The following is a 12907-nucleotide window of genomic DNA, read 5'->3' as shown; positions in this document are numbered from 1 at the left end:
GAAACACTTCTGCTGGCTGGAGTAAGTTATAAATCTGCCCTTGCCGAAACTCCTTACGGAACACATTATTTTAGCCTAAATCTCTTGTAAATTACGTGCAGATATATTTGGTAGTTTCACCATTAACATTAAATTTCATTAAAACTCCTATCACCCTCGATTTCTCTTCTACTTCGTTACTGTTTTCTATAGTTTGTTGGCGATATTTCGAGTGATTTGGTAAATTGAACTTCTAAAAGATGGATCTTCATAACATTCTCCCAAAATCTTAAGAAACCATCTTCGCAATAGTCTCCCGTAATCTGTATATCCGCAGTGTGCTACTATCACTACAACTAATTTGAATTTAAACTTAGAAACAGAGAGACTCTAAATAATTAGTGCATTTCATGTTGAGAGTTGAGTTGAGTCGTAAAACCAAACGAAGCACATGCAAACATAGATTAAATGTTAGCTACATATTAGTAATTCTGTAGGAATAATCGTGTACATTTCTACAAAATCTTTAATATATGCGTGGTGAAAACATAAAAATTTTCCGAATACCTGGGATTTGTAGTAGAAGTATAGGCCAAATGTTTCCAGCATCTTTTCTTATGCTAGAATGTTGTAACAAATTAAATTTTAATGGGGAGCCGCGGTGACTCCGTGGTAGAGCGTTCACCTCTGGTGTATGGGGTCCTTGGTTCGATCCCAGCTCGCGCCAAGTGAGCTTTGTGGTGGACAAACACCGTGTACGGGTGTTTTCTCGGGGTTCTCCCGTTTCCTCCCACTTTCTTCATTCATACTATTGATTTCATTAAATGTCAGGATCTTTTCTCCTATATAATTTGAACAATCCTTTACACATGAGGAATAGAAAATGTCACAAAATTGTTAAGTAACATGATACTTGTAATCTGCTTTAAATACACGTTAAATTAGCAGAATGATGTAAAAAAAAAAAAAATATTGCATCATATTAACAGTAGTGTAACGATACTTCACATCTTGTGGTTCTTGATTTGATTCCAACAGACGGACTTTTCGATTTTTATCATCTACAGCTTTGAATTATTTTTCTTTTTCTTTCTTTTCTTTTATGAAGAGGCTTTGCTCATTTAGTCTAAAGATCTCTGAAAGCATTTACGTAAACCTTTGCTTTGTTAAATTAGTGCAACACCAGATTCTGATTTACCACAACATTGTTTCGTTAACCTTAATGGTTACTTTTCCCTTTTGAAACCTGTTATTTTTCTACTTGTGTCAGACAATGTTCCCTGACTTCGTTCTGTCACTAAACTTTGCTTCAAGACATTGCACGTACATTAAGCTCTTTTATGAAACAATCTCCAGCCATCGGCGGGAGCTCATGTGGTTCGGATTCCACGTTAATCAGTAGGTCCACATTTCATATAGCCTCGCTGCCGAACGGGACGTTAAACTCAAAATCATTCATTCATTCATCTCCAGCCATCTTACACTCCTCAAGTTTGGAACACCAATTTCATCGATAATAAGGATTTGTAATGTTACCACGTCTGCGATTATCTTGGAGTTGGAATTCATCAATGTTATTTCTATTTGCTGAGGTTTGGCTTTTTGACTTCGATTTTCTCAGAGGGAAACCTTGCATGGAGCTTGAGATTGATACCCTAGCAAAGAGGTCTATGACTCGTCCTCACTACCTTTTACTATGACATCACGAGCACGTTATCGAGATGAGGGTTTGAGCTTTAAGGATTTATCTTATATGGAAATCAGGAGGCACAAGAGGTGTAGTTCGTGCCTCCTTCTTGGAACAAAACCATTTGCTACGAGGGATTCGAGGCACTTTGATCAAGATTTCTACACGATCAACATCTCTGAGAAGAATGAGGAGGATGGACTTGCATTTTCTGGCGAAGGTACATTACAGACGTTGTTCAGCCCACGTTTGGCCGATTTCGTTCCTTCCCTCTCCCGGGCAGAATGGACTCACCCGACCTGGCTCGTGGCGTCCTGCAGTGTTGTGCAGTGGCTTCCTGGGAACAGAGTTGTTTTTCCACGCGGACGACAATAACGCACAAAACAGGACCATTGTTGTGAGTGTTGTGTTAAATTTGTTTCCAAGTGTGTGGGTTTCCGCTCTGTTACTAAAATGCCGCCCAAACTAAGCCGGTTTTGGGAAGGCTATGTTGCGGTTCTTTATGACGCCCACTTTAGCGTTTCTGTCATTAGAAAACAGTGCAAGAAGAATGGTTGCAACATCAGTTTAAGTGGAATAAAAAATGTTATTAAAAAGTACAAGGGTAACGAAGCTCCACCATTTGGATCACGAACGGAGTTGCCTAGGAAGCGGGAATGCGCCAAGGCCACCTCCACCATGCAGAGAAAACTCCGCAAAATGGCAACGCAAGTAAATCCGCCAAAACAAAGGTGTATGGCTAATCGTCTTGACGTGTCTTTGGGGACTGTGAGCCGGACGTTACACCATCAACTCAAGATGGAAAGTCATGAAAGCTCGAGGCCATCTTCTCACGGATGCCCACCAAAAGGAACGAAAGTGTAACGCCCGGAAGCTGTACGAACGGCATCTGGCAAAACATAGGTGGATGTACGTCGTAACACTCGATGAAGCATGGATTTACCTTTCAGACTGCGGCAAACCGAGAGCCATCATGTACCGAGAGAAAGGCGCCAAGAACTTCAGAAGGTGGGTCCGTGTGTGTAAAGAATCCTTCCCAAAATGGTTCATGGTCGTTACTGTCTACTGTTACCGAGGTAAACTGAAGATTCGTAGGGTGGAGAAGAACTGCAAAATAAATTCGCAGTATTTTCAGGAGCAGATCATGCGGCCGATCTACGAGCATGAGCAGTGGCGGCGCTTGGACGTTAAAAGTGTGGGGGGGGGGGGCAAGACATGATCTGAATATTTGTATATCAATGTTGGTTTCCCTAGTCGATGCTAACACTTTGACGAAAGGTTGTATAATTAATAGGATACTATCTTCTTCAGTTAAAATACTGTATATCGTATTTCATACTTTATTAAGTAAATTGACAAGAGAAACGCAAGTAGGTACTAGCCTTTTGTATTCTTAAACAACGAAGGTGTAAGAAGAGATTTGATTCATTGCTCATGAACATCTTAAAATTCTGTCTGGAAAATTGTATGATCTAATTATTTAATAACAAATTTGCAAAACAAGTAAATATAAAGAATAACATTAATCATAATAATGAATAATGAGTCTTGTATTGCAAAAGTTATATTGAAACTGGGGATTAATGAACATCTTATATTTTTAATTCCACACACGCTGTTAAATGTATATTATTACTCTTAGAAAGACAGTAAATACTACAAACATATGCTACGACATTTAAAGAAATACATTTGCAGCTTCCCGAAACATGTTCATTGCCATTAGGTGCAGTTTTCACTTTCTTGGAATACATCAAAACTCAACAATCTTAAAATTATTCCACACTCCAATTATACAAAATAATCCTGAAATCTAGAATTCTGATGAATTCACTAAATTTAGTTGTATATATACTCGTAATACACCCCTAAACACATCACTTCACTAGTATATTACACTGCAAAACAATACAAAAGGTAGAAGTTGTTTCTTGTTATTTTCTCTTTAATCAATATTCCTTACTATTAGAAAGAAGAAAAGACATTTCAGGAACTGTCAATTTTTGTGCAATTAAAGAAAAACTTTTCCTTTTTTTCTTTCTTTCTTTTTTCGAAATGTTATCTCAATTAGTTTCAAAGCGGCTGACTAACATATCAAGCCCTTGTAAGAATAAATGAAAGTACGCTGGAATTGTGGGGCTAAAATAGGTTAATTTTGGGCCATTTTCCGTGGCAATTAAAACGCAGTTTGTGCAGCTTTCTTAACTCCCCGGGAAGACAACCAATACGTACTCACGTAACGGCAAATATCATATGGCATCATTTTTTTTCTATGAACCAGTAATATATACAATAACTTTACATTTCCCAATGATATACATTAATGGGTCACTTCAAAAAAGTGAGGGGACAACTTCCCCCCTCTGCCCCCCTAATCACCGCCCATGAGCATGAGATTCCAACAATGTACCGAAATGACGCCAATCTGGTGCGTATTCACATGGACAAGGCCTCCTCACATACCTCACGATCGTTCCTCGCATTCTACAAGGAGATGGAGGAGGCAAGTGGTATACAGGTGATACCTTTCAATGAGGTACCTGTTAAATCTCCAAATGCAAGTCCTATGGACTATTGTGGATTTGGATTGCTGAAGCGGGCTTTGGGAAAACGACGTGTCACAACTGTGGAAGGATTTTGGAAAGCTGTGCAAAGGGAATGGGACAAGATTACCCTCCCAGTTCTTCAGAGAAGCCTATTACAGTGGAAATTACGCTATCGGGCTATTGTTAGGAACCATGGGAAACGCATCGAGCACTTACGGACCTGGCGCCATGGATTCTTCTAAATTTTTAGGTAAGTCGAAATTGGCCAAATGTAGACTAAACAACCTTTGTAATATCTCCGAAACAGTACAGTGACAACGCTAGACTTAGAATATTTTGTAATTCCCTATGGATATCCTCATCTGCTGCCCTTTGTAGAAGATAAATTTGTGTTCATATTTTATTTCATTTATTTACTTTTGAGCTACATCTCCACATTTTATATAGACTTGTATTTGGTAATTGATATTATTGAATGATGTGTTCATTCATATTCCAGCATTCACGGCTGGTGGTGGAGAAACATCCCTAAAATAAAATTATTTATCTGCAAGGTTTTTCTCAAGGCTGTGGCCTTCTTTCATTAAAACTTTATGGTTAATCCGTCATGTTACAGTAGAAAATGGATATTGCAACATTTCCATTATTATCACCAAATCACGGAAATTTTATAAGATAAAATCCAGGCATGAATTCAAATTTAAGTTTATATGGAGCATTGATAAAAAGAAACTGAAATCGATTGGTTATTGAAAATTCTCGAATTAATCGTAAACTCATAAATAACAGACTATTGATAATTTTTAATTGCCAGTACAAAAGGCCAAGGCCGTTTCAAACTAATTAATGAAATATTTAAGACTTATTCTTTTTTATGTTTGATGTGTGAGAAGTGGATAAATACAATAATGTAATACGCAGTTTTGCCTGTAGTGGTAATTCCTGGTAAGGAAATGGTTAAATAATTGAAATTAGCAAAAAAAAAAAAAAAAAAAAAAAAAAAAAAAAAAAAAAGCTCTGTCAATGGTCGTATGGTAAAATTAATCTTACAAAAATGTCATTCTCAGCCAATGAATATGTTCCAGTCTGTTCTGCGACCCGTAAGGTATAGATAAAATTAGATATAATAATAATAATAATAATAATAATAATCTTTATTTTAGTGCCGCGAACAGCTTTTTGCAAAAATACAGCACTTGGTATCAGAGTATGCGATGGAATAATAATACTACTAAAAATAAATAATAAGAAAGAAAACAATAAAAAGTACTAATATAAAACACAATGTAGATAAAAGTCAATTTGGCAGAAATAATTCCTTGTCAACGCAGTAAAACTAATCAAGTTTTCCATCCATCTAAAAACAAGAAGAAGCTAAGAACAGTAGTCATAAAATTACATTTGGCTTAATGTTTCTAAACATCATTGATTAAAAACTATCAGTCAGATCACATAAAACAGTCACATTGTTTAATACAATAAGTCTAAAATGAACTTAAAGAATATGTCAATCTTTTTAAAATTTCACATTTCCAATTCAGAGGAACTAAAATCATAGTATTTCTTATGCTATGATTTGGCACTTTAAAACCTATGTTTTGTAAACAATATTCACTGATATAAATGTTATCTAGTATTTTTTGCATGCATACTCTGTCGAAATTTTTTCGTCTATTCATAAGGCTTTCTAAACCCCAATAATCAGTCCAATATTCATAACTATGTGAGTAATAGTTCATTTTCATTTTAAAACATATAAGTCGAATAAAACATTTTTGCACAGATTTAATCTTGTTTGTCAAAGTTTTAGAAATGCTGTTCCAAATTACCGAACCAAATTCTAATTTTGGTCTTACAAGTAATTTATATAGAAATACATACGTTTTATCTCTTCGAAATACAGGCCACTGTTTAAAAATAAAACCTATTATCCTTCTGGCACCTTGTACAATACAATTTATATGATTAGAAAACTTTAACTGACTGTCAAATGTAATACCTAGGTCTTTAATAATGCTTACTTTCTCAATTTGTACACCATTGACCTCATATTTACTGACATAATATTGAGTTTTATTGGTGTATGTCATAAATTTTGTTTTCTTATCATTAATTTTTAGAAAATTATTTCTACACCACGTGTTTACTGCATTTAAGTCTTGTTGCAGTAAATAATTATCGAACTCATTTTTGACAGAACAATAATAATAATAATAATAATAATAATAATAATAATAATAATAATAATAATAATAATAATAATAATAATAATAATAATAATAATAATAATTAAATAATAATATAAACTGAAAATGGAAAACAAAAATAAATTATTCTTATTTGTTGTTACGTAGCTGCCTTAATTTTGATACGTATTATATTTACGTAACATTTATATTACTCCCTCTCAACTTCAGCTGATCACAAAAAGAATATGCTACCGCATTAATTGTAAAATATCAACTATTTAATCCAAAACGTGTGTCGCAGAAAAGTTACTACGTTATTACGTAAAGAAGTCAATGACTCGAACAATGGTATGTTTTATTTTTACATAGAAGACTTGTTTTTCTGCTCTAATATGAAAATTATTGTTCAGAACAGGATACAAAGTGGAAAAGCCTAACTGTTTATTCGATTTAAAATTCTAAATTCTATGAAATTTCAGGTTAGAAGTTAGTTTCTTCATCTTTTAATACAGTGCCAGGTGTTTATAATTTTTTATGAAAATGTTTCTTATACAATAATAGTTCTCATACAGGAATAAAATTTGCTCTTATTTTTAAGAAAGAAATAGAATTACTTAGTTCAATAAAAGATTATACGAATTCAAAACGTAAAGTTTCTAATATTAATAAATGTCAAATTCTGATATATATATATTTTTATGAGCATTAAAGTTTTCAATTAGTTCTTAAACGTTCCGAATGTAGTCAGTGGCGGTTCGAGAGGGAAGTTACCTTGGTAAAAATTACACTTTTATTGCTTCACACTAAGAAAAAAACTTATACAATGCTCTAATTCATGTACACTCCGCATCAAAAAAATTGCGACAGCTAACGCCGTGCAGCTAGGCCACCCAATATACATCTTCCTATCCCATACTCTTGTCTGGTGAAGAGACCCCCTCTCTCTCTCCTCCTTTCTTCTCTCCCATACTAAAATTAGCTAACAACATGAACGCAATTCTAATTTCAAACTACACATGTATTAGTATCGATAAAATGAAATAACCGAGGCGAAAGAAGATTCATAAGTTAATTTAGGGAGAAACTGAAACACACACAATGAAAAATTGAAACCAATGAATGTCTATTACACAGAGGTTCAGAAATGAGGCAGAGAGAGAGAGAGAGAGAGAGAGAGAGAGAGAGAAGGCTAGAGAAGAAGAAAAAGGAATGGGAGAACATATAAAAATGTGGAGTTTTAAACTTAGTAAGAAAAGAACCTAACATTATAAAGCTCCGTTACCAGAAATCCAACAGTTATATAGAAATAACGTTTTTATATATTTTTCATTACTATTCAAATATATAGAGGATGCTTGAAACATTCATTACGTCACTTTCAAAAACGATAGCATACTCAATTTCCAGTAGAACTGTAGATCTCACAGAAACATCTAAGATAATGTCAACAGTTTAACACATGCTTTGTTTTTGCGTGGTTCGGTTGTAAATTCGGTAGTGTTCATTGGACGTACTGATGCAAACTACATTCTAATAAACCCAGTAGGTAGCATAGGTCATATCTTCCATTCCAGACCATTAATGCAAAGTTAACAAAGAAAGAAGAAAGAAACGAAAAGAAAAAGAAAGAAAGAAAGATAAAATTGAATGAGTGCTATTTTAATGGTAAATTTTTATCACAAATATCCTATATTAAAATTCCAAACCGTATCATAATGAAAAGTTACAAATGTTCAAATGAAAAATTGGGTGTTCCTTATAGATGTAGCAGACCTTGCATGTTTCAAACTTCAACGTGAATAAATCACATTGAACTATAGGATGGACACAAATTTGTGTCGAACTAGTATAAATAATTTTTTTTTCAGATAACGAAAGAAGTTGCCATTTTCTAGTATTTTCCGAAAATTTATCTGTTCCGAACATCCAGCATCACTTTCATCTCTTGCGGATATAACATTGTAATTTGCACAGATAAAATTAACACGTTAGAGCTCAAACGGATCATAGTGTCAGTCGGATGATGTTGGTTAGCCTATGGACCACCACTGGGTCGAGGATTCAAACCCGTCGTGACCCGGTAATTCGACTGAGACTCGGTAACCCAGATGATAAAAAAATATGTTGCTTATTCCGTTGCCTTTAAACAATATTTCTTTCAGAGATGACCAGGACTGAAGATGTTATGCCCAGAGCACGAAAAACTTGACGCTGAAGTTGCCAGTTAATTACATTTTCCAGACCAGGTCTATCGGTATCTTGCTCCGTTTTAACTTTGGAACACGCACACACTTCATGTGCGTGTGTACGTGAGAGAAAGGGGGGAGAAGTGAAAGATGCAACGACAGGATAGAGAAACGTCAAGAAAGAAAGAGAGAGAAAGGGACGAATATAAATATGAAACATACTTATCATTACGGTGTATGATGAAGAACGCACATACTGTTTATTCGAATTATCGCCAGTGATGCTTTGTAAGTTCTCCAACAGAAGATAATTCTCTGTTTGTAGCCATTATTTTATGCGAAAAAGTTGAAGTACCACACGGGGAATCGAACCCAGATTTTCCGCTTGGAAGTCTGGCACTTAACCACTACACCACCGATTGCTTTACCCAAACCTTGTCCAACAAATGCTGTAATATTTCTTTCTGAGACCGATAACACGAAAAGTGTTTACTACAGATCAATGAAGTGTCTCGAATGTCCTGGTAAATCTCTTGCCCTTTCCCAACTAACATTCGTAAATCGTCTCTATCCTGATAAAGGAGTTCGCTTCCACATTCTTAAGCGTTGCACGTCTAATATGAGAAATCGATTCTTCACTATCACTTTATAAAAAAATGTAATGTTCGCGTGAACAAGATTTGAACCCATGACGCACAGCTGTATTAATCGTAACTCCACTTCGTTACCGCTACGCTATTATGCCGCCTAAAACTAGAAGCCAAATATTACTTACTTTTGACTTCATCTTTGGAAGGATCAAGCTTCTTTCTGTAAGGTTATTTGCACCTAAATGGACAACGAAATTCATTTATTCGACGACCTAGAGAAAATTAGTTCCCACTAATAAAGGAAACCAAATTCAATCCAGGAAAAATACAGAAATAAAAACGCACAGAACTCACTTTGCATTAAGTCCGCTGGCAAAACTACAAAAGATTACATTCCTTGGAAAGAAAGATTGAAAAAATATATTATGTAGTTATTTCGCCGTTCAAATTCAAAAGTACACGATAATAATAATAATAATAATAATAATAATAATAATAATAATAATAATAATAATAATAATAATAATAATAATAATAATAACCTATATTATAAAATTCAAAGTGACTGTGACTTATAGTCTCTTGAACCACCCGACCGATCTCGATCAAATATTCAACATTGATAATATTCGAACCTGAGAGTATCTATTCGTTTTGATGATGTTACTTAGGGGAGGGGGAGGATGGAAAAATATAAAAAATAAAGAAAACTTAATAAGTCTTGAATCAAACGACCAATCTGGATGCAATTTTCAACATAGATTACGTTTGTGCATGGAATGCTTTTAATCATTTCACTTTGATGGTGGAATGTAGTGAAGGTGGAGGACGAGGAGATATTCAAAAATCAATGTAAACTAAAAATAAAAGTGACTATGTTAATGAGTTAATAAGTCTTGAACCACCGGATAGAACTGGATCAAATTTTCAACATGGATGAAGTTCGAGCCTGGAGTGGTTTCCATCATATCACTTTGACGTTAAAACTTAGGGGAGTGGAGGGGAGGGGAAAGATATATAAAAATAAATAAAACTTAATACCTCTTGAACCACGCGACCTATCTCGATCAAATTTTTAACATAGATGAGGTTCGGGCCTAATATGTTTTCTATTATTTCACTTTGACTCTATAACTTAGAGAAGGGGAATGGTAAAGGGATATATATATATATATATATATATATATATATATATATATATATATATATATATATAAACATAAATAAAATTTAATAAGTCTTGAACCACCGTACCAATCTCGATAAAATTTTCAACCTCGATGAAGGTCGAACCCAAGATGGTTTTCCTCATATTATTTTGATGGTGTAACTAAAGGAAAGGGGAAGGATAGCAACATTTAAAAGAGAACGAAAATAACCGATATTAGTATCGAATCTATAATTTTTGGAGTCGTTGGGATGAAGAGTGAGACATCTGATGCCGTTTAAATCCAAATTCAGCCTGCAACATGGAGGAGGAGGAGACATATAAAAATGATCAAAATAACCAATATCATTGTCGAATTCATAGTTTTCTGGGTGGCTGAGATGAACTATGACACTGAAGATGCCGTGCTCCGCAACATGAGAAAGGGCGGAGACATATAAAACTCATCGAAAACGACCGATTTCAAAGAGCATTCTGGTAATAGTAAAAAGTGACTGAATAACGGAGCATATTATTATTTTTTCTCAATTTAGCCCAGCAAAGCTGCCAATTGATGCTAATAATAATAATAATAATAATAATAATAATAATAATAATAATAATAATAATAATAATAATAATAATAATAGTGATATTATTATTATTATTATTATTATTATTATTATTATTATTATTATTATTATTATTATTATTATTATTATTATTATTATTATTGCGTGTTTTTGAACTTGCACGGCGAATTTAATCCATAATATGTTTCTATTTCTGTAACTTCTACTGGATTGTATGTTGTTACCTTTATTAGTGGGAACTAATTTCTCTCTAGGTCGTCGAATAAACGAATTTCGTTGTGCATATAGGTGCTAATAACCTTACAGAAAGAAGCTTGATCGTTCCAAAGATCAAGGCTAAAGTAAGTAATATTTGGCTTCTGGTTTCAGGCGGCATAATAGCGTAGCGGTAACGTAGTGGAGTTACGATTAATACAGCTGTCCGGTATGGGTTCAAATCTTGTTCACGCCAAAGTTGCATTTTTTACAAAGTGATAGTGAAGAATCGATTTCTCATATTAGACGTTCAATGCTTAAGAATGTGGAAGCGAACACCTTTATCAGGATAGAGACGATTTACGAATGTTAGTTGGGAAAGAGCAAGAGATTTACCAGGACATTCGAGACACTTCATTGATCTGTTGTAAACACTTTTCGTGTTATCGGTCTCAGAAAGAAATATTACAGCATTTGTTGAACAAAGTTTGGGTAAAGCAATCGGTGGTGTAGTGCTGAAGTACCCGACTTCCAAGCGGAAAATCTGGGTTCGATTCCCCGTGTGGTACTTCAACTTTTTCGCATAAAATAATGGCTACAAACAGAGAATTATCTTCTGTTGGAGAACTTACAAAGCATCACTGGCGATAATTCGAATAAACAGTGTGTGCGTTCTTCATCATACACCGTAATGATAAGTATGTTTCATATTTATATTCGTCCCTTTCTCTCTCTTTCTTTCTTGACGTTTCTCTATCCTGTCGTTGCATCTTTCACTTCTCCCCCCTTTCTCTCACGTACACACGCACATGAAGTGTGTGCGTGTTCCAAAGTTAAAACGGAGCAAGATACCGATAGACCTGGTCTGGAAAATGTAATTAACTGGCAACTTCAGCGTCAAGTTTTTCGTGCTCTGGGCATAACATCTCCAGTCCTGGTCATCTCTGAAAGAAATATTGTTTAAAGGCAACGGAATAAGCAACATATTTTTTTATCATCTGGGTTACCGAGTCTCAGTCGAATTACCGGGTCACGACGGATTTGAATCCTCGACCCAGTGGTGGTCCATAGGCTAACCAACATCATCCGACTGACACTATGATCCGTTTGAGCTCTAACGTGTTGATTTTATCTGTGCAAATTACAATGTTATATCCGCAAGAGATGAAAGTGATGCTGGATGTTCGGAACAGATAAATCTTCGGAAAATACTAGAAAATGGCAACCTCTTTCGTTATCTGAAAAAAAAATTTATTTATACTAGTTCGACACAAATTTGTTTCCATCCTATAGTTCAATGTGATTTATTCACGTTGAAGTTTGAAACATGCAAGGTCTGCTACATCTATAAGGAACACCCAATTTTTCATTTGAACATTTGTAACTTTTCATTATGATACGGTTTGGAATTTTAATATAGGATATTTGTGATAAAAATTTACCATTAAAATAGCACTCATTCAATTTTATCTTTCTTTCTTTCTTTTTCTTTTCGTTTCTTTCTTCTTTCTTTGTTAACTTTGCATTAATGGTCTGGAATGGAAGATATGACCTATGCTACCTACTGGGTTTATTAGAATGTAGTTTGTATCAGTACGTCCAATGAGCACTTCAGAATTTACAACCGAACCACGCGGAAACACAGCATGTGTTAAACTTTTGACATTATCCTAGATATGTCTGTGAGATCTACAGTTCTACTGGAAATGGAGTATGCTATTTTTTATGAAAGAGACTAAATGAATGTTTCAAGCATCCTCGATATATTCGAACAGTCCTGAAAAAAATATATGAA

The 12907-nt window shown here is 34.6% G+C and overlaps 1 protein-coding gene across 3 annotated transcripts in view; it reads right to left on the bottom strand.

Moving 5' to 3' along the window:
- The window catches only part of LOC145690356 (WD repeat-containing protein on Y chromosome-like), a 156901-nt gene that overhangs the window by 39724 nt on the left and 104270 nt on the right, over nucleotides 1-12907 (bottom strand). The gene's annotated exons all lie outside the window — the stretch shown is intronic.

The sequence above is a fragment of the Thermobia domestica genome, chromosome 7, assembly GCF_964235325.1.
Source record: "Thermobia domestica chromosome 7, izTheDome1.hap1.1, whole genome shotgun sequence".
In the NCBI taxonomy this organism is placed as follows: Eukaryota; Metazoa; Arthropoda; class Insecta; order Zygentoma; family Lepismatidae; genus Thermobia; species Thermobia domestica.
Note: the sequence above shows the minus strand (reverse complement) of the source record. Positions and strands in the feature narration are given on the sequence as shown.